The sequence below is a fragment of the Aythya ferina genome, assembly GCF_964211825.1.
Source record: "Aythya ferina genome assembly, chromosome: 8".
Lineage (NCBI taxonomy): Eukaryota > Metazoa > Chordata > Aves > Anseriformes > Anatidae > Aythya > Aythya ferina.
The window spans coordinates 26931548-26957371 of NC_140304.1; the positions used below are offsets into that span (position 1 = coordinate 26931548).

At 39.8% G+C, this 25824-nt stretch overlaps 1 long non-coding RNA gene across 1 annotated transcript; it reads left to right on the forward strand.

Annotated features, from left to right (window-relative positions):
* The first annotated feature begins 362 nt into the window (after window positions 1–362).
* Window positions 363–23921, forward strand: LOC311440892. The gene is made up of 3 exons (XR_014695645.1): window positions 363–452; window positions 16556–16756; window positions 23815–23921. It is a non-coding gene; the product is annotated as an uncharacterized lncRNA (long non-coding RNA).
* Window positions 23922–25824: the final 1903 nt, after the last annotated feature.

Genomic DNA, 25824 nt, shown 5'->3' on the forward strand with positions numbered 1-25824 from the left:
CCGGCCCCGGGGGCCGCGCCGCGCCGGGGCGGGCTGGGGAGGGAAGGGGGGGGCCCGCCCGGCTCCGAAACCGTTAGGTTGTCTTCTACGGCTCCTTTCCCCTTTCTCTTCCTGTCCAAATATTTTTAAATTTACGCGCCTTAAATAACAGTCTGATTTTATTTAGTTAGTTTCCTCCGCCGCCGCTTCGCCCCGGCCCCCCCCCGCCGCCAGGGGCCTGGGGCGGCCGCAGCGCAGCGCCCGGCGCCGCCACCGCCACCTTCCCGCCGCCGCTCCGCTCCTCCCCGGCCTTTTTTTTCTTTTTATTTTCCCCTCTTTCTCACTTCTTTCTACCCCCTTATTTTTTATTTCCCCTTCCCTCGTTTTTTTTTTTTTTTTTCCTTTTTCCCCTTTCCCTCCCTCTCCCCGAGGACTCGGCACCAGCCCCGACGCCTCTCCGCCCCCGAGCCGCGGTGAGTACAGCGCCGGGCCCCGCACAGCCCGGGGGGACAGCGGCGACACGGCCCGGGGGAAGGAAGGGGGGGGCTGGCTGCAGCCTCCTGCTCACCGCCGGACCCCCCCCGGCACCCCGGGGCTGCAGCAGCATCTCCCCCCGCAGCCTCCCTGCAGCAGGGCTGGAAGAGGAGCAGGGCTGGAAGAGGAGCAGGGCTGGAAGAGGAGCTGCAGGGCTGCCCGTCCTCGGCTCCCCGCACACCCCCGGAGCAAGGTGTCTCTCCCTGCGAGAGCTTTTTCTCGCCGCCTGTTGCATTTTGAAATTATAGGCAGGAGAAGGAAGGGGAAGGGGGGGGGGGCACCCCCGCTGCTCGGTTTCTGGGTCGCAGGGGCAAGGAAATTGCCTGCGGATGGGAGCTGCGCCGCACGCTGCTGATGGCCAGATGTGCCAAGGCTCCGCAGCCCTCCTTTACAGGGGAAAGGAGAGAAAGAAAAAAAAAAAAAAAAAAAAGAACTTCTGCCATGGCACCGAGCAGTAAGATGGCTTCTTGCCTTCTGAAGAAGCACCAAGTGCAGATCAGCAGGGACATTTCTCAGGGCTGAGCGGTCCTGCTGGCCTTTTTATACTGGTTTTTCACTGTTTGCATCACCTTTAAGCACATTATCAGATATTTTGGGCAAAGCGAGGAAACTACCAGGAGCAGACCTCTTGTACGGTGGATACTTCAGATAACCTTGACCTTGCACCATCCTGGAGGTTAATCCTACAGGGAAAGCAGGGAACCAGCCAGGCACCTGCCAAAGCCCAAGCGAGGTCTATCTGCTCTTGGAGTGGGGTTAAAATGGCCTCAGAGGGGCACAAAACAGGGGACACAGAGGGGCCAAAGGACAAAACCTGGAGCTTGCTGGCAGAATTCAGTCCAATGCCTGCAGGACCCCACCTTCACTCACTCAGCACCAGCAGCACTGCTGAGCTCAGGCTGCAGAAAGGGTAAATTCCCTCTGAAAGAGACTGAATCAGCCAAAAGTGTAATCAGCTTCTCAGGGAAGTGCAAGACCACTGAGCCATGCTTCCAGTTGCGTTTCTTTGTTCCTCTGTAACTGCTTTCTGATATTTGTAGCAGTAAATAGGAGGGCCGCTAGTATTTAGGAACATTTTTAACAAAAAAAAATATGCTTGATTATGTGTGAGAAAACAGATTTTGCTTCACACTGCAGCCACTGAGAGGCTAAAGTCGATTCCCAGCTCCTGCTGGAAGCCTTTCCTCAGCAGGCACTGCCTCTCAGGATGGTTTTTCTCTCCTGCTGCACCCTGAGAGCAGGAAAGGGGCAGCCCTTGCGTGGCACCACAGCCCTGCTCACCCCACAATATTGAGGTTCCTATCAACACAGCAGCATTTTAATGGACACTGTTCTGCACAGAGCTGGTGAACACTTAAATGAAAATACACTCGTACAGCACAAGCCACAAGAAAAAGCGACATCCTGTATGAAAATGAAGTATCCAGAAGCTGTTCAGAGTCTGACCCTAATGCAGTACAACTTGGTGCACATCCCATTTATATGCAGAGTATATGGCAGGCTGGAATGAGGGCTCCTGCTCTGGCTAAGTGTAATTTTTGGGGAGTGAGGATCCCTTTTAGGCCGTAAGTTACTGACATCCATTCTGATGTAAATCGGGAGATTTGGATGCACCCTGGCAGACCCCGCAGGGTGCTTTCTCCTCCAGGGGCGGTGGCGCTGAGGTGCTGCAGCACCACCCGAACACCTGCACTGCTGCATGGGGCGTGTGGGGATGGAGGCAGGCTAGCACGCCGTGAGCTTTTGCTCATATTTAGTAACGCTGTAGAGCAGGCAGAGAAGGTTTCAGACCGCCCTGGCTAAAACAGCAGCAGGCCTGCAAATCAGGCTGTTAATTGCAGATCCTTCCTACAGAGCAGGCTTCCTAAACCTCCCGAAAGAAGCAGGGCTCTGCTGGAAAAAGCAGCTCCGTGCCTGGGGATCCTCTGGTCCCTTGGGGTGCAGCTGGAGGTGCACAGGCAAAGCTGCACTTAACCTCCCTAAGGGAACGTTGTAGAAAACATCTGTTAAAGAGGAAAGTACGTTTGTTTGATGAACACTGATACCACCTCCTTGCACCAACGTGTGTAGTGTGATGTCTGTGGATTTCTCAGATGTATTTTGCTCTCGCTACTGTAAAATAAGAGCTATAGGCAAAAGGCTATGCTACACCACGTAGTCACAGTGTTCACAGTCCAGCAGTGTATGCTTGTATTGAAGAGAACAATTTCCTTCCTGTACGAGCACTTTAATTTATAGAAACATACTGTTTTGTGTAAAGAAGGTGGTAGATAATTAACTGTATTCATTTAATCTAATTATAGGCCTCTGAGGCAAAAAGCTGACACTTTTCATTGTGGTATATTCAGAGAAGTTAATTGAAAAAACATTGCAGCCACAAGGCATAACATGCCCATCGTATATTTGATACTAATTCTTTTTTTTTTTTTCCTCCAAAAATGGGATGAATCTGATGCTCATTAGAGATAAGGTTTGCTGTTACTCACTGGAGTAGGGCAGATTCTGTGAAAGCCTGTTATGCAATGCTGCACTGCACTGCAATATCTCTGCAATTCCAGAGCTAACCACAGACAACTTAATTTGCCAAATTGCGAGATGGTTTTGTAATGTACACAAGTATCTATTACAAATTAAGAAAAGATTGAATGCATTTTTAGCTGGGACGTAGGTCAGAAATTTGAACAGAGATCTGCTTCAAGAAGCGATGGGTCAATGTGTCAGCTCCTCGCTCTCATTAACCCCCCAGACAAGAATTTTTAGGAGGAACCAAGTAATCACACCACTAGCAGTGGTTTATTAGCAGTTCATCTGTGTTTTGAAGCTATCAATATTACAAAGAGATAAACGCAAAGCAAATCAGCACGAGCAACTCCCGATTGTATCAAAATAAATACATGACAGACCATTTGCTGTTTCTGAGTAATTTTTCCTACCACCTGATACACACCAGCAACTTCATCTTCTGACTGGGCTGCTACTTTCATTCTCGAAAGGAAAGGAAAGGAAAGGAAAGCAGCTGAGCTCTGCACAGCTTGCCTTCCAGATGAAAGGCACTGAGCAGCCCAAACGTGCCAGCTGTGGGGAGAGGGCTGCCCGTTTCTGCTAAAGAAACCCCAACCCCTGAACTGAATTCTTCCAAATACCACCCCTTTCCCCCCGCTTTATCAACAGAGGAGTGCAGCTGACTGTGTTTCTGCAGTCCTGGCAGCACCAGGGGACTGCACACCCGCTCGGGTCCCCCCTGCCTGCTGGCCCAGCGGCCTCCAGTTCTGGGGTCTGGGATGTGCATGGCCCCCCCCAACCAGCCCCTCTTGCTGCTGCCGTCCCCAGCCCTGGCTGCTCCTGGCTGCTGGGAGAAACCCTTGCAAAGGCAGCTCTGCCCCCCCTGTGAGGAAGCTTGCCGAATTACTGCAGTGATGGTGCAAGTGCTCTTAGGTGGTCAACAAGCACAGGGAAACACATTGCTGGCAGCCCTACCTACGGGTCTAAGAGCACTGTAAGGATTTTCAAACATATTTTACAGAAATCATTTTTACTGTGATTAAGAAAGAAGCTTGTTGCACTTAAGCCATTCGAATGTTTGTTAACAAAGGCAGAGGAAGTCTGAAAAGTAAACAGAGTAACATTCAGTCACCTTAAATCTGGTGCTCTGCTTCAAGAGCTCCGGAATATTCAACAAAGAAGCTTTTTAACAAGAAAAAAAAAAAAGTGGATTGCAATAGGAGTTAGTCATACCCAGTTCCTATTCTTATACCATTCAAGATAAATCACAATTTGCATTGCTGTCTAACTCAAAACCTCAGCCTATGCTTGGGGTTCATGCTGCTCTCACACTCCTCCCCCCTCAGTACTCTTGGCTAACGTCCTCCAGCCTGGCTCCTGCCTTTTCCTTTCCCCTCTTGGCAGTTTTCAGGGTATCACCAGCTCTTGCTCTCCCACACCTCAGTTTTCCCTACCTCCATTCCTTGCTTCTGGCTTCTTGCACTCTGCATTTTATTTTCACCTCCTGGCTTTCTCAGTTCCATCAGTACATCACCTTGGCTCACCCTCTTACTTTTTCATAATTATTTTCCCTGGCATCTCTCTCTCCATTGTGCTTATTAACCTCCTCACCTATCGACCGCATCCCTTCCACCCTGCCCAGCGGAATCTCATCATATTTTCATCTTCACTTTGTTCCCAGTCTTGAAGACTCGTTAAGCTCCTTCCCCACCCGCCTGCTGCCCACGCTGACCCACTTGCCCAGGACCTTTCTCCACCACAGGCCATGCTGCATGCTCCCCGCAGCCGAACCTGGGCAAGCTCCCTAGGCGCAGGCCACCCTTTGGAGGACGTAGCTGCCAAAAGCCAACAATTCGTAACTGATCACGTGCGAGCCGAGATTCTTACAGAGCCTCAGAGCTTTGTTACATTTGGATGCACTTCTGTGAAACCACGGCGGTTGTGCTGCCAAATTTCAAGTTGCTGCTCAGAAGGTGCATGCATGGAGCTAGGGCAGTGATGGTGTTGCCTTTCAGATTCCTTTTCTGAAGAAATGGGCTATACCAAAACTTTATCGTTATTATTATTCTTTAACAAGGGCAAAAATATTTTTAGCCTTGTCCTTGAAAATGGCCACCGTGGTCTAGCTGGAAACTGCCAAAAATTAAACCTGGGTCAGATGCTTGGCTTGAAAAAAATCATCCCAAACAGTTACAAGCAACTGAAAACAAGATGTTTTTATAAAGCACAGGACAGCACGAAGCTGAGCAGTTCTGTGACTCTGGCCTGAATGTGGGAGATTTTCAAGTGACCTGTAATGGATTGTTTCAGTAGCAGCTCTGTGGGATTAAGCAGAACTCAGTCAGATTTCACAATTTGAAAGAAATGATCAAAAAGTATCCCATGGAGATGAAACTTGATGGAGACAGCAGAGGGAAGGGGATAAAGGAATCAGTTCTGGAGGGAGAACATCAGCAACAAGAAAAGTCCTACTGTTTGTTCTGGGGATCTTAGATACCCTGTCTCTAATTCACTTGTGCCAATGGATTAAACCTGGGCAGTAATTAGCAGTGGATGCTCCTTTGCTTTTAAAATTGTCCATTTTTCTGTTAAATATGAGAGTAGCAGAGTCACAGGAGTCCTTTCTAATGTACAGTGAGCCTCCTGTTAACTTGCAAGTAAAATTATTATTTTTTTAACCTGTGAGGTTAATGCTTTTAAATTCTTTCAGCAGATCAAATGAGTTGTCTGTCACTTGACTGCACGTTTGCCTAAAAGATATCTTCTAGCTTGAAAAGAAGCTAATTCAGGAAGTCCTGTGGCCCTTGTTTTGCAGGAAGTCAGCCCAGATGAAATGGGGGTCCCCTCTGGCCACTTAACCTCTGTCACTCCTGTTTCTCTGTGATTTTAATAGCAAAATTGGACTCGTGCTGAAACTTTCTGCACAGTTAAAACATTTGTAAAGGTGCTGTATTGCCTGTGTTTGAAGGAGTTCAGTTGCATTTATGCAAAATACTTTATGTTAATGACTGTGATTATATTAATTATGGTCAAAATGGTGGCCTGTGATACCACTGTATGGAGAAAATGATGAAATTAAAACTTATCTATTTTTAAATATGTATATGATTAATCTGGCTTTATAAAAACACAAAAGTTGATTTTTTTTTTTCTGGGTGCTGTGCTTGGCATACTGGTGGTTTTTTGCTTTTCCTAGAAGCACAGGTGTTTAACAAGTTTAGATAGTTTTGAAGGTTTAATACCAAAGCCTAAATTTGCAATGCCTACTTCTGGGACCATTCCAACATTCTTAATGATATTTTATGCTCAACATCTTCTTCCTTTTGATACAGTTTATCAAGATTTAGGGATAGCAGAAAAATTGGCCTGACAGCATGATCTAATGAACCACGAAGCAGTCTTCAAAGAGAAAAAGTAGCAGGAAGTTCTTTCATACCAGGTATTAAAAATAGACTGCACCAAGTACTGGAATGCACACAGCGTTATGTAATGGCTTTTCAGTGACACACATTAGGAAATATTCTCAGAAAATGTTTTTCCTTCATAACACCCAGTTTACTTCTCTAAAGTTTGGAAGTTCTTCATGTGGATACTTCTAAGAAGTCTAAAATTACAATGTTCATTTGAAAAACCTATCAATTAGCAAGCCACATAATGACACCATCTAATGGTACAATTGAAGTATTTGAATTTAATATACCATTTTCATAATGGTACAATATGAAACATATGATGGAATCACATTTTTTTCCCCACATGTTAGGCTTGATTTATTTCTGACAATGTAATAATTTTGCACTGGAGGCACCAAAACAGAGAAATCAGTTTGGGTATATAACATAAATAGGAAGAATACTGGCTATTTTGGAGCACTGAGAAGTGTTTCAAAAAGGTTTACTTGTTAATAGATGCCTTTTATAAATAGGAGGCATCTGTGAAGTGCTGAGATGAGTGAGAAGAGCTGTATCTAGCTTGTACTATACTGAGGAAACTAAACAGTAAATTATTTTGAAGAACATCTTCCTCAGACTTTTTCTCAAAGCAGGAGGAGCTCTCCCAGAGGTGTAGCCACTGCATCTCTGCAGGATAATCTGAGAAGTTAACAAAGGAGGTGGAAAAGAGTTAAAGGTTAACTTTTGGATTTTCATAGTGCTATTGTTTTCTTAGATTATGTAAAGTTCAAAACAAACCTACAACATCCTTTGCCTACAGCAAGAGTGTCATACAAGGAGAATAACATTACTTGCTTGTGTACCCAAAAAGTCATCTATTTTTCCTAACTTCTCTACTAAAAGGCACAAGCTCTGCCACAACCTTTACACTTTCATTGCCACAATGAATAATTGTATGATAATGAATGATAATTAACATTAGTTTCAATTTATACTTCAAAGACAGCAAAATTCCCTCATCTGAAGGCTTATACACCTCTTCTGCCACAGGCAAACCCTACAACACCCTGTCACAATTTCCTGCACTGTCACCTCTCAGGATGTACCCCAAAGCACAGTTAAGGACAGTTTTCATCACCCACTTGTGTCAGTCAAGGATAGTGATAGGAAGTACTATGGTGGGTGAAATTCTGCCCATATTTTGCCTCCTACTTATAAGTGTGTCTGTTTTTATTTATTTATTTATTTGTGTATTTTAATTTCATCAGAGATTAAGTACCAGGAGAACCTGAATGGTCAGATATGACCATGGGAGAGCAACATATGACTTTTTTTAAAGATCAGGAGAGCTCCACTCTCAGCATTGGGTCTGGCTTTCCTGAGATATCTTTAAAATATTTTCTAAGCTATACAGTCAGGAGCATCATTTGTTCCACTCTGTTCTATTTTCTGTGAAAATGCATGAAAGCTTGTGTGCTAGTCCAGGCAGAATCAGATAAAAAATCTGTTTTGTTTTCTCTCATGACTGTTCTGCAGAATTATCGAATTACATAATCCATATTAGAGATATGAAAAAAACTATACTATAATCAACATATCTCAGAAAAATGCAGAAATAACAAAAGCAGGAGAACAAGTTGGCCTCTGGTAGAGAACCTGTTTGAAAAAATACTAAGAAACATTTGAAATGACAGTCTGAAGGAAAATGAAATAGGGAAAACTAAATTCATATCAAAAATCTGTATTGGAAGAAAAGTAAGGAAGTGAGCATTAGAGCTGAGAGAAAAGTTCTGCTTTTCAAAATGACCAATATAATTGTTTAAAGATATCAAGGCCATAAAATGAAAGAAAAGCTGCTTGAATAATCTACATGCTCATTTGCTTCTAGATGTTGTTATATTTCTGGGAATCCAGAGTCAGAAAGTAAGCTGTGAATAAGTCAACACTTGTTTTTCTACACTGCTACACATGCAAAGCTCCAGTTGTTTACGTGGGGAGGAACACTGCTCATGCATACTATTCAATAATGCTCTGAATTACAGGCAGACTCTCTCATCGTCCAGCCTGATTACTGTACATGAACTGAAGCAAATAACATTCTACATCTTCTTTCCTATTTTATGACTATCTTCATATAAGCATTTTCATTTAAGAATCAGATTTCATCCACTCTGAGGAAAAAGCATTTTAGGGTAAATTGAGAATTGCAAACTCTTGTTTCATTTTTTTCTTCTTTTTCATGCTTTACTTCAGTCAGTCATTTTTGAACATTTTTGAATATTATTGGATATACCATATGGACTTAATGTGCATATGATATTTGCTATCACTGAATTTGTTCAAGGTCAACATTTCTAATAGATTTGTATATGAAAGCTTGCATTTTATCTGGATTTAAAACCTGAAGTCTTTTCTGTCCCTACACAAACATGGGAAACCTTATTTACATATTCATATAATAAAATATTTCCTTCCTTTTAAAAAGTTTGCAGTTATTTTGCTTGAAGTTTGCCTTTTGTTCACATACCCATATTCTTTTCATGTCGCTGAAATGTATAAATGAATAAATCCTATTATTATATTCATAAATTAAGCAGATTTGATACCACCTATGAAAATCAAAGGAAAGCTCTCCCACGCCATATTTTTATCAACTTTTCAGAAAGGCAGAGATTATTCTGTAGCACTTAAGGCTGTATTTTTATCATAGGAATAAACTTGAATTTTACACTGTTGGCTGATTATGCACAACACACGATACCGTCCCAGTTTAGGACCGTTAACAGGATGTTTTCAGAATATCTTTACTGTGTTAACCTTTTCTTTTGCTTGAATCATCATTTCCCTTGAGAGGAGAAAAATGATGCTAATACACCTTTCTATTGCAAATTAATTGTATAGTCTATTTCCCAAGCATTTAATTTGGCCACAGAAACCTGTTTAGCTTAGAGAAGTTGTCAGAACATGACATAAAAAAGAGACCAAGTTCTATAGAGGTGGTCCATAATTTTAAAGGGATAAGGGGAACTGACTGGCAGTATTGCTTTTGTCCAAGCCAAGCCTCTTCTAAGCAGAATAAGAGAATACCAAGTGATTTAGCCTCACCAAAATTCATGCCACTTGAGATCTTTTGAAAACACTGACTGAAGAGGAACTATAGGCTGGAACAGAAGACTGAGAAAAGTCAGATTTCATATTGCAAAAGCACATTTAAAGAAGAATTAACATTTTGAACTTTTCATAATAGATAAGTCTGAAATTTGGAATATGTTTGAGATAGATACACCTGCCTAAACCTAAGCCATCTACTTGCAAGGCAGCTATCACTATCTGCATGATAGTGTAGCCTGTTGCAAAAAGACCAAATACATTAAGTCCCTATTACATTCAAGTCAGTGGGTCTGAATTTAATCCTTAACCATTTTTTTTTCCTCTCTCTCTCTTTTTTTTTTTTTTTTTTCCAAGCTCTGGCATTCTAGTAGCATTTCCAAGTACATACCCCTTGTCTGAGTTCACTCTGCCATTAGGCAATCCAGGATCCTTAACCCATTGCCTCCAACTTTACCAGCCTGCTGCCTTCTGACATTGTCTTGCAGCTGGGGGTATTTCACCTTTTCAAAGTCCAGTTTGATCCAGGCTGTCATCACAGGAAGAAATTTTGTTTAGCACAAAATTATTTTGTGACCACACAGGTATAATATTTTAGTACAATACTTTTTTTTTTTTTTTTTTTTTTTTTTTCTTTGGACTAAGGAGTTAAGGGCAATAGAAAATGGGGAGAGATTAGGATTTGGCATGTTTATCAGTCTCTCAAGAAATCTCTCCTAGAGTGAACTCTCTTTTACTGGGAATATTTATTGTTCAGGAAGCATCACTTAAAATTTTTCTCACCATAAAAGAATTCAGCAGAATCCTAGAGGAGAAGGAGGTGAATTACCCAAATAACACCGCTATTAGCCTGATTGCTATCTATAATCATCTCATTCTTCCAGGAAACAGGCAGGCATAAGCAAACATCTCTAATAAGGAGTTACTCTTTGAGAATAAGATGTAGACAACTAATAGATATGAATACAAATTTGGAATGGATAACATATTTATCCTGGTGTATTGTGAAGATAATCAGCTCCCATTTTCTTAGCATGTCCTAGAGATGACTAGTTTTCAGAGAATTACCTTTCATAATTTTAGATTACAGAGAAATATGATTCCCAGAAATTCAGCGATTCTTCCTATTCTTTCTACTAAACTGACCCTGAAGAAAGTCTCCCTTCTGCTCTTCCTGCAGCCTCTTCCTCTCTTGTCTGTCCTTGTCCCATTGAGCAGCCAGTGTCACCACCAGTGACACCCCCTTTGCAGGCTCTGTGCTGCCTGCCAGCTCGCCTGGCCTGCACAGGGTGTGCATGCAGGCAGGAACAAAACTCCGTGCAGGGGCTGGGCACAAACTCCTTCTGAATGCTACCCAGAAATATTAATCTGAATCTCGGGACCAGATACCCATTCATTTATTAAGGGCAAGTACAGCAGACAACTAATGCTGCACTTTTTCTATTATTCAAACCTGCTGCTAACAATGAAGAAGATGATGTCATCCCCTGAATGTGACAAAGGACTAATATTATATGCAGTAAAAACAATGAGTCAACAGTTTCTATGCCCTTGAGGTCAAAGCATTCAACAGTTTTGCAAGTAGACTGTTCTTTTTGTACACAGAGTTTGTAGCTGTATATTAATACAAAGCATGTAAAATCAAGATGTAATTAAAAATAAAAAAACTTTTTTTTGAGTTTCAATCAAAATGTCTTAAACTCCAGCTACAAGTCCAATGGAAGTATCTTATAACAAACTAAATGATACTAATTTTACCCAAATATTTAAGTATAATATTACAATTTTTAAAATTATTTTTTAAAAATACATTATTTATGTTATCATTTAACCGATCCTGAGAGACACTTGGCAAGCACAATTCCCAGTAACTTTAACACGAACTGTGAGTATTAATACAGCAACTAAATAACATGAAATGTTCTGGAGATATTTTGTAATGGTCTGAAAGATAGGAAAGACCTTTAACATGGAAATGTGTTTTGAGAGACAATAGAAAGCAAAGAGTCTAACAACCAAAGTTTCTCATTTTTTTTCCCAGATTTTCTGGAACACACTGGGCACTGACCAGATCATGGCCATCTTTAACCACACATGGATCCATCTCAGGCTAACGCAAGCAATGCCTAGCCTTCATACAGTGCCTTCCTTCAGTACACCTAAAATCATTATGGAGAATTATTAACCTCCTCGTAAAGATGGGGAGACTGAAGCACAGAGAAGACAGCTCAAGGTCATTTTCAAGGCAGGAGAGTTTGGGAAATACCCCAGATTTCTCAATCCACTGGGCTTTCTTGCCTCCCTGAGTATCTGATCAATACTGCTCCTTTTCAAGAGTAGATGTAATTTAAGAACTTTGAGGGGTTTTCACTTTTTCATCTCATTGCCTATAATGATTTTATTTTGTGGAAAAACAGACATGCCAATTGAGGTTGGCCTTCTGCCATGCAACCAAATGCAAGGGAGGCCCAGGCTGACTGCGGCCTACCTGCCTTGGCTGACCAGGCCCAGAGACAAGAGGACGACCTGGCCTGCATCAAGGGGGGCTTCTGTGTAGGAAGAAAGGTCAGTTGGCCTGCACTGATACTAGCTGACAGGTTTGGGGACTAAAATGTGCCTTAGTGTAGAATAAATGGATTTCAGCATTGTGGCAATTAATTGAAATTAAACTTTAGGAATCCCTACAAGTTTGTTCTGGCACGCTGACAAAGTGCTATGCACAGTTTTCTAAGTTTATGCTGCCCACTTCATTGTGTCACCTAAAAGAACTGTTTGCAAATGTATTCAGACATAACCTGTAAAGTAGATGCCAGGCACTAGTGATTATTTACCCAAAACATGAAAGAGTGTATCTGTCAGGCTGGCTGTCAAAGCTTCTTACAGCTTTATTAAAGATGTAATAATACTAGAGGAATGATACAGTCTGGTCTGTAAATTCTGTGACTTCTAATGCTTAAGAAACTTTTATCTTTTGGAAATTTAAACCACAAACAAAGCCCTAGGTGTTTGAGTAATGCCACACTACTTGGAGAAGGTGAGGAAGCTTCTAATTGCCCAGCAGTCCTCACCACTCTGGGGCTCAGCCCAGATCCTCCCAAGCAGTAGATCTCTCAAGATTTTAATGATGAGGACTCATTAGTGGACTTCAGTTAAAACATACATTTCCACTAAGCATTTACTGACAAGTTCTAAACTCCAACAAAATTTAACTAAAGTAACTTCATTATGTCTGAAACATAACATTGTTATTGGAAAGTGTTATGAACTGTTATTTTAAGATTAGATTCTATTGTAGTCCACTGAAGTAAAATCACATTCTTGCTGCTGATTACTACAGGAGACATACTTGTCCAATTGTGATGTTATAAAACACAATTTCCTTTGGATATCTTCAGCTAATTACATATTACACAGCGTGCAGTGCTTGGAATGTATATGGACATTGCAATTGATCCTCCATAGTGATGACTAAGGAAGGACACAGTGGTTTTGGTATCATGTACAAGAGTGAGGAAATATATTTCCCATGTGAAATAGAGAGATGGACATCAGAATGCCTTTTCTAAGTTGTGAAATTATTTTTGCATGCAACGTCTCTTACTGCTTAATGAAAGGAAAAATCTGCATGTGGTACAGAAAGGTTCACACATGCTGCAGCTACATTAGATGTGCTGTTCAACAGAATCCATACATTTGTTCTTTTCCATGACCCATACAAATACATTTAATTGTATTAAAGATAAAGTTATCATTGGTCATTTAACTATTTAATAAGTAGACTTATAAAGAAAAAATAAACATTGCAGCTCATTTCTGAGTGTGTTCCAAGAAGGGAAATTTATCTGACCTTTGCTTTTAAAGCCCTGATCCCAGCAACAAACTTAACAAACTTGAAGAACAGTGAGTACTCCAAGTATTATTGAAGCTGCTCCTTTGTTAAACAGGATATTACAAGTTTAAACTAAGAAGAGAGATTCCTGTTCAGGAAAATACTGAAGACCACAGTTAAAATTAAATGTATCTTCAAATTATCTTGTAAATCAAGACTTACATAACTAGGTAACTCTTCCAAAACAATATTATAATGAAATGTCGAAAAAGCAAAGGCATATTAATACGAATGTAGATGCATCACCCATCTTATTATTTCAAAATCTGTCTAGTTTGAGATTTAACAAAACTAAAGTTCTGTTCAGTGCTAGTTTGACAGCACCAAAATTTCAGACCAGTATCATTTACACATTCATAAGACAAATACATTCTTAATATTGAGTTATATATAATGAAAACAATATATAATGAAATATTGAAGCAAATCATCAGTTTGGGGCCTATTTTAGGTATGCATATATCACATCACCATTAGACATGATAACAGGACAATCCTTTATTGTATTTTGCAGCGTCTGCCAGAACCTCACCCATAACTCTCATTTCAACAAATCAATTTGTGCAATATAGCATTATATTATTGATCTGTAGCAATATTACACAGTACAGGATTACAAATAGGAAAAGTATCAAATAGCATCAACTCTAATTGTGATTTTACTCTGCAGTACAATTTGTATCATGCAGTAGTATGGATATAGATTTAGGTATGGCCTGGAGGGTTTATATTTTTGATTTATTAATTTATTTCACAGTTCTGCCATTACATTTCTAATTTATTAATATAAGCAAAAATCTTTCATAATAGTAAAAAAAAAAAAAAAAAAATGTTTTGCTGGAAGGCCTTTTGGGAGGACATCACATCCTCACCTCTAATTATTGTTTAAAGTTAAGACTTTGTCTTATTTTCTCTCCCCTGATAATTTTATGTTGTTTGGAGAAACAAGGGGAAAACTGCATTAATTTTAATATATTTTCCCCGATGAATCAGTCAAAAATAGGCATGGTATGGCTAATATGGTGGTTATGTTTTGTCAGTCTTGTCTGATGAGCAGAGGTTGATGTACAAAAGCTGATGGATATTCCCTCCCTGTTTTAGACAGAACCACCCCACAGCCTTTCCCCAGGTAGATACGCAGGTCTGAAGCCCAAACTGTTACAGGGAAATGGTGAGAGATGTTCTGGGAGGGGTCTGGCAGGCCCTGAGCACCACATCTCCTGCCAGGAGCAGGGTTTCTCCAAGTCACGGTTGGAGCCAACCTGTTCCTGAACCACAGCAGGAGGCTGGGGCTGCTGGATGGAGAGCGCGCCTGCTCCTGGATCCTGATGTTTGATAAACAGGCACACATAAATTGCTTGGGGGGTGAGAGGGGCTTTCTTATGTGTATGGAGAGATGGGTGATGTTTTAAGGAGGAAATTTTAATATGAATTTTTTCTTGTAGTATATACAAATGCCTTCCGCTGTATCAGTGAGATGAAATTATTAGCTTCTCCAAACCTTCTACAAAGCTAGAATCATTATTACTCATCCTCTTTGATAGAAATGTAGCACTGTGGTTTTGGTGACAGAGTGAGGATTTATACTGCTCTGTCTCTTGTTTTCAGATGGAAATGTAGTATCACCTTACTGATCTGGGATCAAGCCCACACTTATAAAATCATTTCTGAAGACATTAAGAATAAAAGTTCATGTGCATATATTTGTAAATTCTGGTTATGGGCCTGCTATAATCAATAGATTTTTCCTAAAAGTCTTGCTAAGTACTAAGAAATTGTCTGTTTTCTCTCGCAAATGCTGCATTAGGTATGCATTTTTCATCAGGAATAAAAAATGGCTTTTTAAACAGAAGTGGATGTTATCACTTCAAACGTGCTTATATGTATTTCCTGTACTTAGATATAGCCTAGCAGTAATAATACCACAATTACCAGAATGTATAACCTATAATATAGTCCTGTGTAAATCAACACATAGCCGAACGAGTTGCACACATCCTGCAGGATACCACTGCCATTCTAAATTGTTTCCGGTGAACACTGCATCTGCAGGATGATTTCTGAGCCGTGCTCAGAGTGACTCCTGAGCTTGCACGCTGAAGTCCCTCCTACAAATATGCAATGGTATCTAAATATAACTATAGGTACAGATATAAAGATACAAAGCTAAACCTTGATTTATTCATGATCACCTAAATGGGAAGATAGAAAAATCCTGACAGTGGAAAAATTATTTTGGTATTTTAAAAATAATTATGGGATTTCCAATAAGAATGCAAAATCATTGCAAACATAAAACACAAGCACAAATGTTCAGGATTTCAATTAGTTGGTTAAATTACTAAAATAGTGGATGGATATCTAATTTTTACATACAGTGGAAATTTAAATATATAATTCCAGATGCTCTGCTATTTCCTTTAGAATAAAGCATCATTTCCTCTGTGTGTATGCATCTACAGGTAAGCATCTGAAAATATACATATTCAGAAGTCATTTTTCAGTCAGAATAAAATCACTCTGTAAACTTAAACAGGAAAATGTCATCTTAATTGCAACACACATTGCTGTGTGCAATCCGAGAGCAATCTTACAAGAATTTGCTGACTGAATGTCACTGTCACTGGACTGACTCAGAAATGAAAACCAGTTGACCTGTTCAGTGGATTTGTACATTCAGTAAGTTCTCCAATTCTGACTTGTCCAAACAGATGTTAAATGCAATACAAATTTTTAAGACACTCAAAATCACCTTAAAATAGAATTTAAAAATATGATTCATAAAGAAAAAAAGGCATTTGTGCCATCTGACACCTTTAAAGCTAGGCTCACAAATGCTTTAACTCTCATGCTGCTTTATGCTGGGAGACAGACCATATTACTGGGTATATATCATTTCCTCTGAGTCTTACAAGCCACAAGAATTTTATATTATAATAAAAATAAAGCAATTCTTAGAAAAAATATTGTGAAAAAAAAAAAATTTACTCTTTCTGATACAGCTCTATCACACCAAAGAGATGTAAGCAGTAAATGTCAATCAATGCTGTGCTTGTTTGAAAAATATTTTTAAATTATCCTTTTTTCTTAGTGTTTTTAATACAAAATAATGTCATGTACAAATGGCTCAAACTTAATCTATCCATTACAGAAGTGCATCGAGAACATTTATGCTGCTGGTGTGCACACCTATGTTGCAGAGGTCATGGAGGGGTGCAGGAGGCAGCACGGCCAAGGCTGGATGAAGAACTGAGCATGCAAACACTGGCAGGAATGGGCAAGGTTCCCTGGGACGTGTGAGTCTTCTATAAAACCGTGCAGCCATTCACAGTCACAGAGAAAACTTTTTCATGTAAGTTTTATTGTCCCCCCATATTGGGGATTTAATGTTTATAGTCATAGTATGCTCCATGTTACTGTCTTTTATTTTCTCTGGTCTGATCTTGTGTAGAAAGATGCTCAGAAACTTCATCACATGTACTCAGTTACCTCTTTGTGTGACACAGTTTGGGATGGTTGCCTTTCTGACTATAGCTGAAGAAAAAAAAAAAAAAAAAAAAAAAGACTACTATTAATTTTGCCTGTGTACACTAATCCAGCTGCACTCATACTAGGTCCCTCTGTCTACACTTTCTACCCCTTCTGAATCAACTGTGCATTATCTATGCCAATTGAACATTATTATATAACAGAACAGGGACCCTGCCTATTCTGGCTGTGGGGTAAGAAATAAAATAAAATTTGGCTACAATGTGCTGTAGACACACCAGGGTGACTACGTGGAAGCTGTCTTGGCCAGAGCTGAGGAAGAGTGACACTGCTTGTCCACATTCAGGTTGACTCCTATGGTACTGCTCAAGCACTGTGAGCATGGATCTCCTTGTGCTCCTCGACAGAAGATGATGTACTAAGTTGGGTGCCTGAACTGAGCTGTCCCAGCTCACTGTGGATCTGTGCAGCAAGTCCTCCAAAACCTTAAAACATTGGGAAAAGTAGTGATGGTACCCTGCAGAGGCCATGCTGCACCTGATAAGGCTGATAGAGAGCTGAATTCTACATCTGTACTGGAAGTAATACAGCCTCCTCTGTGGGGCACGGTGTGAGCACTGGTAGTCCTGCTAGGACACATACAGAATCTGTATGAGGATCTAATTCTTCATTTTTCATTAATTTGTCTACTCGATCCTGAGCTATCTCCTCATTTTTGTACATGTTTATGCACTAATGATTTTTTTAAAATGTACAAATCTGTAATGTTATTAGAAATGCAGGTGATGTTTTGCTTATGAAATGCTTACTCATTCTTTAATGATGCTCAGGTAGAATTATCAAATTATATTAATTTTATTTATTGCTAATTTTTTAGCTGTGGCACCACCTTGTGGACATTACTAGATGAAATGAAAAGTTGATTAGTGTCAACAACAGCATCTAAAACAGAACAATCATTTGGAAAAGAAAAATCACGTTTTGCTAAAGCAGAGTAAAATAAATTAGAAATTTGATTCCTAAAAATCCAGCTATGAAATGAAATATATAAAAAATATCGGCCTTAATGTACTCAGTTGACTTCTTTGCCCTTTTCACCAACTTTTCTGAGCATCAGCCAAGAAGAGTGGTAGCTTTCAAAACTATTTTTGTTCCCTCTTGATTAAATAGCAGCGTCTTAACCTTCATTCTGGTGTTGCTGTGCAAACAGACACTACTTGTACAAGTATCCCAAGCAACAAGACTTGCAAAATCAGAACAATAATACTGAAGACATGGAGAAAACCTCAGGTCCTGCTCTGTAAATGTAAACTAGGCAGTCAGATTAGTGACCAAGCTAAGCCACAAGAAAACAATCACTGGCAGAAATTAAGTCATATACCTTTTAAATGATTGCTTGCTCAAATAAAAAAAAAAAAAAGACAAAAAAATAAAAAGAAATTCCACTCTGTTGCCCATTAGATTTCCAGAAAATACCTTTTACACTTGAGATAAGTGTTACTGTTATGTCTATCTGCTACATGTAGAAATCAGTAAAGAACAGAGGTCCCAGAGTTTCAAACAGAAGGAGGTCTTTATGCAGTGAGCGACATATATCCATCTTGTGTATGCCTATAGGAATAAACTTTGGAAGCATCATGTTAATCACTGAATTACATTTTCTATCCCTATCTCGTCAAAAAGCAGCTGTATAGAACTTCTTATTTACAGTATCACAAAACGAAGGTGATGGAGGGGAAGATGACAGCTTGGACCAAGTTCCTCCCATTTGTCCATGGGCTTTGCTGAACTCTGCCTTGGGCTCTCAGGTGCATAAACCCTGCTGGGGCTGAGCAGCTCCTGTGGCCTGGGCATTGTATCAGGGTGCAGACCCTTCATTTCATGGCTCTCCTTCAGATCTCTGCAGGCTAACACTACAGGCCCTTGGACTAACACTGACCATACCACAGTCCCTCCCCAAACTCTCCTGAGTAGTATATGAAGGCTGCTGCAGTTAGGTTACCTGGCAGAGCATTTCTGTTTCTAGTTTTAACTTTCTGATAAATATGTAACTATTAAAGCCAGGCACAGAAACCCTGCAGCCTCCAGCTGAGAAAACTTGTCTCAGTTAACTTTTTTTTTTTTTTTTAGACAGTATCTTTTTTAAAAAGAAGTTTGCAGAAGGTTCTTTCTTCTGGATTTTTGTGCATTCACAAACTATTCCCAATTCATCATGATAGTAATAGGAATAAACAGGAAACTAAGTTTTTGGCTGGCAGCTTCACAGGCTGCTCTACAACAGCCCACTGCCATTCTAACTGAAATGGGGTGTTATAGCAAACATCAGAGCTCATTGAACTGAATAAATACGCGTAGTTAGCAAACATGTGTGGGGATGCTTGCCTGACATCTAAGGTAACTCTCAGAAGAAGTGGTCTAGCATTTGAGAAAATGAAACCAAACGACAATGGGAAGAAACTAAGTGCAGAAAATCCGCAGAACAGCCAGACAGGGAAGCAAACTCATGTGCAATGGAGTTTGCAGACCCTACCCTGGAGTGGTGGGTTGTTGGGGCCTGGGGATATGCTACGTGAATTTCCAAACCTATATCCCTACAATTGCGTATCCTCAGTAAAGGAGGTCAATAATCACTGCTCCCACCCACTGTTGCACAGGCTTGGAAGAAGAGGGATGAGGAGGACAGCTAAGGCATTGACATGCCCCTGAAGAATCTGTTGGCTGAAAATAATCTGATTTATATTTATTGCAAGTCTAGTGTTATACTGAACTCAGTTTATGGCAGTATTTCTCATCTTCCTCAAGAGGTGAAAATGTTATTTTGTGTTTATCATATTCAGTTCCTTGATTTCCTTTTAATAAGGAAGTTATAAGCTGCGTGGTAAAAATAACCTTGTATTTCCATAATGGTATTTTCTCCAGAGACTTGGAACTCCCTTGAATGTTTTAATTATCTCTTTCCTGAAAGTCAACCAACTAGCATGGCACTATATTAAAATAATTTTCTTTGGCTTTCTGCAAGAATTTCTTGCTGAATTAGCATATCAGCTGCAAAACCAATTTCCATAGTATCTGTGACCCTGTGTCACTTTGTGTATTCCAGAAACTAGACAGAAGCAGTTTCATAGGGCTATAACTGTTTGAAATTATTCAGTATAAATCCACGTATTAAACTGATATATGTAGGTGACATGCCCCTGAAATGATGGAGCTAATCGGTATGGCTTAAGGTCAGATTTCTGTATATTTAAACACCGTACCCACATGAACAGAACTGTGGGGGTATTAACAGACAATGGGACAAACCCTAGACATGAAGGTTCCAGCACGTCCCTCAACACGAGCAGAATATCAAGGTAACATTCAGAAAGTGTCCAGAAAACAATGGGTAAATTCTAGCTGCCCCTCATCCAAATGCAGAATGTAGTTGGTCTGCAGCACAACAAAGTGCACAGCTCCCTAACCATCAAAAGACAAGCGAGTATTATTAAGATGCTTAGTATTAGTTCAGCTAACAGAGGTTGCATAAGCCTCTGTGCTTATTAGACATTAGATTTAATTTCCTGTATTACTGAGAAATGGGTGACTTGGAGCTAAGCCAGGCTCGGATAGATATCAGAGGGTATAAATTCATAAAAGGAAAACAGCAGAAGGAGGCACTGCTGCTGGAGGTGCCAATTTAAAAGAATACTCTCCCCACCAAAAAAAAAAACCATCCCGCACAGCGACTATTACAATCAGAGGAGGTATGCTGTAAAAGCAGTAAGGCAAGAAGAAGTGGCAATAGCAGATGGGCACTTTTCACTATGTGTATTTGACCTTCATGTAAGTCTGAAGACTTTATTTTGTGTTTTCAAGATGGGTTCATCTATTGCAAAACTTGATGTGTTCTGTTAATTATCAGAGGTGTTACTGATACATTTAAATATTGTTCTACAAAAACTGATGTGACTATGTATTGATAAGAAAGAAACAGATGTTATACTACTGTTTCACTTGAAGAAGTACAAAATAAAAATAATAATAATAAAAAGTTTTATAATCTATTTATTTCCCTACTTCCTTGGGTAATGTTATTTAATTTCTTGATTTCCAAAGATTTTTTTTTTCCCCAAAGGTTTTTCTCTTTCTTAGAGGTGATATGAAAGACAAAGTGCTTTTGAAAGGAGGATCTGGTAATTTGCAACAGTGCAAGTTAGCTCCTCAGCATTTACTTGATGAAAAACCACATGTAAATTTTTTTTTTTCACTATTCAGCTGAGCTAGAAAATATCTTCCCTTATAAATCTTTTGTTTAATAAAAATGCAAGGCATTTTTCAATTTCAGCCTTGTTCTTATTCTGATGCTGCTATAAGAATAGTTGCAAGTTGTCTATAGAAAGTGCAATAGTAATTATATATATTACCTTCCTCAAACTGTGATATTCTCAATTCCTTGAGACACAGTATGTACCTATCACTAAAGTTATGTGTCAAAACACACTGTGATTTGTTAATATCAGTATTAGTGAGGAAGGAAAACCTGTAATAAAACATCAGATGAATTCTGTAACATAAAGCACCAAATATTCATTTCTAGATTAAAGGACACAGTAAGAATTAACAGAGCAAACCACCTGGTCCAACCCCTCTTCTCAGTGCAGGATCAACCAGAGCAGGTTGCTCAGGAACTTGCTTGGTTGGATTTTGAACATTTCCAAGCACGCTGACTCCACAACCTCTTTGGGCAACGAGAAGACAGATGCTCCAGTCCCTGAATCCTCTTCATGTCTCTTCCCAGCACCCAATCAAGTATGCCATGTCCTTCTTATCGTGGAGAGCCCAGAACTGGACATAGCACTCCCACTGCGGTCTCACCAGTGCTGAGCAAATGGGAATAATCTCCTCCCTTGCCCTGCTGGCAATGCTTTTCCTAATGCAGCCCAGAATGCTGCTGGCCGTTTTCCAAGACATATTTTTACAGATACAACAGAATTTTAAGGACATGATTAGTTTTCTATTTCCAGGACCTGTTACAAGTCAGGAAAGTAAAAACTGTATTATTCTGCTAATAAACCTTTTATGTCCATATCAGGGATTGCATTTACACTCTTGTTACATTTTTCCTAAATAATTGGCCCAGTATAAATAGTTGTTTGTGACAACTGTATACTGCCTTGTAAAAACATCTGGGCACAGTATATTTCTAATGGTACAACTGAAAACTTGTAACAGTGCAAGTCTGGGGATCTTTGTAGGAATGCAGGCATCCTGGAAAACTGCAATTCTGTATGATGGAAATAGCTAGTACTGAGGTCTAAGGACACCACATTAATTACTGTTATGTTTAACTCACAGATAACCCTCTGTAGCTATAACATTCAGCTCGTAACCTCTTTCACAGTTTCCAAAAGCACTCCATACTCTTTCAGGAGCCAAAAATCCAGTTCTCCCTCATGTATTCCCTAGAACCTTCCACTTCCTCTGCAGCTGCCACAGTGCAACTGTGGACAATACACTTAGGTATTGACAACACACAATTTTTCTGTAGAAAAAGATCCATGGACTTTCCAGTGGGTCCTCAGGCAGCCTAGAGCAATGAGATGTTCTATCAGATTTGTTTGTCTTGGCAAGAAAGAGCGCAACCTTCTTCTTGAAAAATCTACATGTAGTTCCTCAACTATAAACAAATTTCATCAGCTCTTCCATCTGCAGTATATGTCTTTGTTTGGCAAACAATTCTCAGTGTTTCTTGTTATACATGTCAAATTGTTTCTGTTCTGCATGAGCTATGATGACTTAAAGGACCGAAGTTTCTTGTGGTGGACAGAGTGTGTTCCCTCTGGATTCACTGGTACGCTCACTGCCCGGCTTGGTCCGTGATTTCTTTGCATTTCTCACAGTCTGCTAGTGCAGAAAACAGCAACAATTGGGTACAGCAGAACTCCTTGCCACAAGTGACACACCAACACATCAACCAAAATGCGGTCTACTTAATGTCCTTTTACTTTCTGGAGTCAAATTTTAAAAAGAAAACAAAATATTCTTCTGAAGATGCAGAGAATCAGGGTCTTTTCTGTCCTTTTTGTTGCTAAAAAGGCCTATAAAGCTATGCTAACTGGAAAGCCTTTTAACTCTTCAGCTAACTTGCTCAAAAGGAAATTGAGAGAACGGCAAAAAACACAATATAATTAGGACAATGCTGGGAATCAGATTAACATTATGAAAAGCAAACACCTCTCATATTACTCCCAGCTCTCCCACATCCACGCTGAAGTGAGATTAAAATTCAGATGCTAGGAAGCAGAGTAGCTCTTCCCAAAACAACATTAGATTGGCCCAGGTGGCCACAACCTGCACAATATTTCATGGACTGACTTTAAAGTGCCTTGTAACTGCCTCTTAGTCTCAGAGATGTTGAATATCTTTCTCAGCTTTTTCCAATGCAGACCAGATGTTGCGTTGTGATAATTCTCTCATGGGCCCTTTCCATTTTGACTCTCCATCAGCTAGGGTTCCAAAGAGATATTACTTGAAAAACAGGAACTATAAAAGAGCCAGGAACTTATAAATTAAAACATAAACATTAATTTGTTTTCCAAGATACAGATGTCTTTCGTCAGTTCAAGCCTTGATCTCCCCACCAGCTAAAGGCAACAGTTGTTCTGTGCAGGCATGCACTGGAGATCAGCCAGTGGGCATTAACTTTGGTTCTGATTGAACTGGGGAAGATTTGAAACAGAAACCCAGAATTAGAAGCTGTGATAGTGATTAATGGCTGATATTTTAAAACATTCCCGACACTAATACCAGAATAAGTGTCTTACCATCAGGAACTGCCAAATTATTAAACATTTTGGATGGGGGGCAGAAGAGTTTGAAGATGTCTTTGGTGATGACAGGGGCCTTTCCCTCTCCCTAACTCCCTGATCTGTTCATGAACAGGACCTGTCTCTGAGGAAATGGACACCGTGGTGGTGACAAATGGCAGTGGGGTTAACACGACATGGCTCTGGAGAAAGGGACAGTGCTGGAAGAGGGAGGCACATGAGGCAGAGACAGTAAGGTGCAGAGCCAGGTAAGAGGCTGATATCAGACATGCATGTAAGTAACTAACTGTTCCTACTCTTCTGGTAAAATATTAACATAACATCAATATCGCTCTTTAATAGCTCCTACAGCATTGTATCCTACAGATGGTAATTGCAAAACCACAACACTGTCTTGTAAAAAAAAAAAAAAAAAAAGTGAGCTTTGGCATGAAGAATTTGCTCTGGTGAGTTTATAAACAGGTAGAACGCAAGCTTTCCTCCCCTTTGATTACAAAGGAGAATCCACTTATAGGCTGTAGGGAGCCTAAGATGAAATGGGAAAACCAGTGAAAGAAGATGCTTGTTTTTTAAAGAAGATAAATCAACCAGCTTCCACATATGTGGGCAGATTTGGGGTTGCAAATCTCCCAGCTTCATTATTTTCCTGGTTGGGAAAAGAGGGAAAACTGAAGTGCTGTGAAGTTTGCCACCCACTTCTCCAGAGTTCTGACGACATAACCATTTCTGTTTGCAGATACATAAGATTCTCCTCCTCTAAAATATTTGCCTTCAGAAGCTAAAGGAAAATCCCTTCTCATATTCTGGTTAATCAGTACCAGGGTTCCCTGCGGAAGGCAATCCTTTCAATGCCCAGCAACACAGCACTGAGCCATACAACAGTCCCTTACCTCAGTTCCTTGGAGCTCCGCATGAGACATTAATTTTAAATGATACCTTCCTTGCTTAAGCTAAGTCTTGTCCATGTGCAATATGGACAGTATATTCGCCTTTTTCCAGAATGCTGGACATATTACAAGGTAGACTTGTCAGCTAAAGTATCTGTGGTTTCAGTGCAGTTTTTTAAATTACTAAGACATTTTATACTGTTGATCCATACTCCTATGAAGGTTATCTTCTGGAATTTTTACCTTACAGGTATGAATTTCCCCTCCCTCTTCCTTTTCCTCTCCATTTCTGCCCCTCAACATGTTGAAAAAGAAACATAAGACACATAACACCTACTTACCCTATAACAAAACTCTGATTGAGTTGGTATTTTAACTTGCCACCTATTAAAAGATAAGGTTTAAGTGCCTTACTTCATCCAAACACATGACTTGAAATCTTGTCAAACCAGAAGTGTGTTCTGAAATTGTGACTGACAGGCTGAAACTCCTTTTTAAAAAGAACTTTAAGAAAAGATTAATGGTCTATTTATTACTCTTTTCAAGAATATAAGAATATATACATTAATACGTTAAATAAAACTATTGATAAAATGTTAATAATTTGGTTTAAAAAAAAAAAAAAGTGTATGACAGGCAGCAAACAAGAATCAAACAGAAATGGCAATCGAATGCTTGAAACAACTCTTAAGTCACCCAGCTGCAAAAACCGACATTGTTGAAAATCAGATGTAAAGTACTATGCTAAAATTACATACAAAAATTGGAACTGAAAGGTCACTGCAGACACAGAATTAATAGAATACTTTCATAGATTATGAACACAAGAGCTCAGAGTTCAACTGCATACATCTAATTTGTGGTAACATACCAACACACCACACCACATCACATCATATATCAATAAAAATTTAATATGCTAAGATTAAAAACAGTAGAATGGCTAGAGGGAACCAAATAAAACATTCACAGAAATGTGTGTGGTAAAATAAAGAGATAAGGATGAAGATTTACTTCCTTTATTTTAATAAGATCTACATCTGCATTAATTTATGGATCATTATACCCATCTTCAAGAAGTAATAATTCACAAATCACTCCTCTTAATTCCCTTTCAAATTAATTCTATACACGTCCCTTCTGCCAGTATATTTCTCCCAATTTACACTTCTTTGCGTTTACAATCCTGCTGTATTTTCTTGATAAAATCTGTTAGTACAACAAGAAATGCACATTAC